This window comes from Malus sylvestris, chromosome 4 (genome assembly GCF_916048215.2).
Source record: "Malus sylvestris chromosome 4, drMalSylv7.2, whole genome shotgun sequence".
NCBI lineage: Eukaryota > Viridiplantae > Streptophyta > Magnoliopsida > Rosales > Rosaceae > Malus > Malus sylvestris.
In genome coordinates, this window is record NC_062263.1 from 7,113,400 (window position 1) to 7,118,792 (window position 5,393).

A 5,393-nucleotide genomic window follows, 5' to 3' on the forward strand; every position below is an offset into this window, starting at 1 on the left:
TTTAGCAGGTCTATTTTATTTGAGTGCTCAAAGAAGAGCGGCAGCAAGCCAACAACTAATGTATATTGTATGAAACAATTTTTGTAAGCTCTCATTAATCTGCAATATATAGCTACAGATTCCATTTTATTGAGTCACATTGTTTTGTTTGGTTCAAATTTCATTATTATCCGAAACATAAGACAGACATCGAAACTAGTAAGTTGTTCCATTGAAAATTCTGGCAAAACTGTAGATTGATCAATTCCTTCAAAACCCGATCATGGAACAGACACTTGAAATCATAGTAGAGTTCAACAGTCTCTGAGAGCCTCAGATCTTGGGACGTTCTCCATCGCATGCCTAAATTGAATACAAGTACCGCAGAGAGTTTGAATATAAATGTCCATGTTTACAAAACAAAAATAGGAGAAACGTTGAAGGCATGCGATGACAACCCAAATTCATAAGAACTTGATATCACCATACGTATCGGAGTTTTTGCCCAACTCTCTTGACCGAACGATATCCTAATAAGCAGTAACAACCGGACATAGCCCTTTGATGAAAATCACAAAACAAAAAATGCAGTAAATTATGCTTAAAGATAAAAGCTTTTAAATTGTATGTATTAATGAATGCCCTTGTTTTCTCAGCAACCAAACAGATAAAACCCAATTAGACTCGCTAAATCAAAAAGGTCAAAAAGTTGAAGGTCTCAGAAACCCAGAGCACTACATTGAAAAACAACTTAAATTTGAAAGTGCTCCCAACATTGTCAGCACTAGTGTTAGCACCCCGATTCCGAGAAGCGATTGAATTGATCTCTCAGTGGCGTATATGGCAGTAGATCATCTGCAATTGTATTTGTAGGCCCGCACACACTGACTTGAACGTAATGTAGTTCCTGATACCTAATTGTTAATGTTAGCTGGTGTAGATACAAAGAAAACTGATGTGCTGAAAAGGACATGGAAAATTCAGACTAAGCAGTTAATAAATACAATGTCCAAAAAGACTACAATCGATAAAGTTGAAATACTTACTGTAGAAGTTGCAAAATTTAGGTCGTTAAATTTACATCATAACTTATATTTATCACAAAAGCTCTTGCAGCAACACTTGGTCGTTAACAGAGGATCTTTCATCGTTTGCTTGGACAATGGTAAGCGTAGGTCAGCCGGTAGATCATCAACACTAACAGAAGCCCTGTTTCAAAGGTAATTCTAATTTTTCATACAAGCAACTGGAAGGTAGGTAAGAACATGCAGTTCATTTACCTCACAAGCGTTGGAATATTGTATTGCATAATCCAGCAATCATTAGTTAGTAAGAACAATAAATGCAAACCAGAAGAAACTTCAAACGTCACGACCATAGGTATCTGTCACAGTGGCTCAACAATGTCATATATAAATTAACTCTCAACTATTCCCGCCATTCGACTTAAATAAGTGAACGAACATAGAATTTGTATAGGAAAAGACTGGCGAAGAGTAACAGATACAGTGAAGGAAATTCAAATATTTCCTCTGGCCAACAGAAGCCGCAACAAACGCAAGAATCTTTAAAAGATGCTGATCAATCCTAACTGTGAACTTATTTGAATTTTGTATTTTGGATTAATGCAATTATCACTTGTATTATCTGTTTATTATACAAGAGTTTGTTCTACATCAAACTCTCCTTTGTAATCTCTATATAAAGATGAATATAGAGAAGGAATGTTCACCGAGCAAAATCATACTCAACCCTCAACCTTTAGTTTTCTATCTTGGTATCATCCTCTCTTTGTCCAACGACTCAACCACTTCTCCCATTTCAATGGCTTTACCCGCTGCACATACCATTTCCCACCCCAATGTCACCAACTTTCTCACTATTAAATTAGACCGTACCAATTACCCTCTATGGAGGGCGCAATTCATTCCTCTTCTCCGTAGCCGTGGTCTGCTTTCCTTTGTTGACGGCTCTACCATTTGTCCACCAGCTTTTCTGTCCGACGCTGATGGAACATTGACTGATACAGTCAATCCGCTGTCTGAGGCTTGGATACAGCAAGATCAACTGGTACTCTCTTGGTTGGCGAGTTCCTTAACACCCAACATCCTCTCTGTTATTGTGAACAATGCGTGGCGAACTCTTCAAGACAGGTATGCGTCTTCTTCGCATAACCGGGTTGTTTAGCTCCGTGGGGAGCTCATGAATCAGCGCCGTGGTGAGCTCATGATTCAGCGCCGTGGTGATCTTTACCTAGCACGAGGAATTTTGGGGGCTCACTGACTTCGGGTTCCATCAGAACTTCGAAATTAAGCAAGTTTGCGTGAGAGCAATCCCATGATGGGTGACCCACTAGGAAGTTCTCATCTAAGTTCCTAGAAACAAAATCGTGAGGGCATGGTCAAGGCCCAAAGCAGATAATATCGTGCTACGGCGGAGTCGAGCTCGGGGATGTGGTGAGGCCCGGGCTGGGATGTGACAATTTGGTATCAGAACCAATCCCTGGCTGGAAATGTGCCGACGAGGACGTCGAGCCTCTAAGGTGGATGGATTGTTATATTCCACATCGTCCAGGGGAGTGGATTATGTAAACCTTATATGTATATTCTCATCTCAACCTAGCAGGAGGCATTTTAGGAACTCACTGACTTCGGATTCCATCGGAACTCCGAAGTTAAGCGAATTCGCGTGAGAGCAATCCCCTGATGGGTGATCCACTGAGAAATTCTCGTGTGAGTTCCCAGAAACAAAACCATGAGGGTATGGCCGGGACCCAAAACGGACAATATCGTGTTACGGCGGAGTCGAGCCTCCGATGTGGTGGGGGCCCAGGCCGGGATATGACAATAGAATTTATGAATTTTCTTATTTGGGTAACCTAAAAGGACAATGGAATTAAATACGGAATTTGTTGTTTTTAAACTCTCAATTATAGAAATTTACATGGAATTTAAACTTGGGAATTTGAGGTCCCAAATTCCAAGTTTTTTTTCCATGCGGAAATTCTAAATTTCTATATTTATGAATCCAAACAAGGAAACTGGTGCATGTCAATTTATAAATTCTGTCTTTAATCCAAATTCCAAGTTTATTTCCCTCGTCCAAACATAGTGTAACTTTCCAAATCTCAAGTCATTAGAAACTTGCCTCTTTCTCTCTCGTTTTCCCAAAAGCTCTCAACTTTCTTGTCTTCTATCCTATCAACGGTGTGAGTAAGTGAAACCCAGATTTCTTTGTCTTCTGTCCTATCACCACACCTGACGGATTGGGCAGGTGGTAAAGTTACTACCCACAACTGACGAATTAGGCAGGTAGTAAAGTTGAGGACAGTATCATGTCGTTAGAGTGGGCCCCCCAGGTGCGTCGATCTAAAAATATTTCAACACCTAAGCCTACCCGAAGTTCAGTCCCTTTCCAAGCTCTGGCACCCCAACATTGTCCAGTTGAAGGATGTCATCACCGAATGCGATTCTGCGTTCCTTGTCTTTGAGTATATGCAGAGCAGTCTGCTTGATATTATGAAGAAAAGGTGAACCAAATTCACCGGGAACGAAGTTAGAAGCATCTGTTTTCAGATGTTTCAGGGCCTGGCGCTTATATGCACAGAAACGGCTATTTCCACCGTGATTTGAAGCCTGCTAACGTGTTGGTTAACGATGGTGCGCGCGTGGTCATGATTGCAGATTTGGGTTCGGCTATACAGAGTACATCACTACTCGTCCATATCTTGCTCCTGAGGTGTTGCTTCAGTCAGGCTTGTATGGTCCTAAGGTCGATATGTGGGCAATGGGAGCCATCATGGCAGAGCTTTTTCATTCCGGCCTCTATTTCTCGGTCAAGGTCCTGACGATCAGATATTCAAGATTTGCAGTGTCATTGGCAGTCCCACTTGGGAGTCATGGCCAGAGGGACAGCTTCACAGTGTTGGTCTGCCTGCGATGATTCCTTCCGCGAGCAGATCTGCCATCCAGCTGATTTCTTCCCTTTGTTCTTGGGACCCTTCCGCAAGGCCTACTGCTGATGAAGTACTCCGGCATCCTTTCTTCGTTGGCAACTACAAGATTCCACACGCAATCCCTTGTAGACATAGCAATATTCTGCCTGCATCGAATTCCATTATTTTCGTGTAGCTTTGACACGAGTGATTTGGTAGTTAATTGCTTTTGATTCATTAGATTTCAAAAACTACATACAAATTTTACTTTAACAAGTGTAGTTTATTTGAATGCTCAACGTAGAGTGGCAGGAAGCCAACAACAACTAATGTATGATACGATTTTTGTAAGCTCATTAATCTGCAATAAATAGCTACAAATTTTATAAAAATTGAGTCACGTTGTTTCATTTGGTTCAAATTTCATTGTTTGAAACATGTGCCAAATTAGACCTGTTAAAGAGTACAAAAATTTCAAGCTCAATTCATAACAGTCAAACCAGCAGTGTGTGAGAAAGTCCGAAGCTTCTTCCAAGAGGATCACACCAATCTTCTTTCTTGATTATTCATTCAGAGACCGAACATTGAACAGACACTTGTAATCAAATTAGAGTTCGACAACCCCTGAGAGCCACTGATCTTGAGAGGTTCTTCGTTGCAATTGCATGTCTGCATTGAATGTAATCATGTTATGACATCTATTAAAAGCACAAGGATTGAAATGTTTATTTCAGATGTCTGCATTGAATAGAAACCTATATGTTTACGAAACAAAATTAGGAGAAAAGGCATACCATTCACAGGCATACGTTGACAGCCCAAATTTATAAGAAATGCACAAGCTTCTCCACAGTATACCTTGTCCTTTACTTTCATGTAATGAACAGACAGTGACAAACAATAAGTAAATCACTATTTTAAGGGCTGGTTTGGTATTACTATGCTTTGAAAAAAAACTGCTGTGAGAATAAGTGGCTGTGAAATAAATCAGCAGACTGTTTGGTAAACTTTTCTGTGAAAGTGTTTTTGGAAAGAAAAAAAGCAGTCTGATAGTGTTTGGTAAACTTTTATGTAAAACAGCTATGACTATGTGAAATGACCAAAAAGGATATAAAATGAGTTTTTTTTTTTACTTTTTTTTTAAACCTGAAAACCCACAAAAGTCTCTCTCTCTCGAATCGGTTTTTCCCCCGTCGGAGGAAACCATTTCTAGGGTTTGGAGATCCCCAAATTGGGGTTTGCGAGGTCAGATTTAAAGGATGCCCAACGCTTGCGAGGTCAGAAAATTTCCAGTTCTTCTACCCACAACCCAGAAAACCCCAAACCTAGAAAACCCTCAAGGCCGGCGCCTTCACCGTCTTCAACCGCACCCTCGCAAGGACAGGAAGCATTTCGATAGAAAACCCACAAACCCAGAATACCTATAACCCAAATCCGACGTCCGCTCCGTCCTCCTCGACCCCACCACCAACGCACTCTC

General features: G+C 40.8%; 1 pseudogene; it reads left to right on the top strand.

The window, feature by feature from the left end:
- Nucleotides 1-1,803: 1,803 nt before the first annotated feature.
- Nucleotides 1,804-4,313, top strand: LOC126618079 (cyclin-dependent kinase F-3-like; annotated as a pseudogene).
- The last annotated feature ends 1,080 nt before the right edge of the window (nucleotides 4,314-5,393 follow it).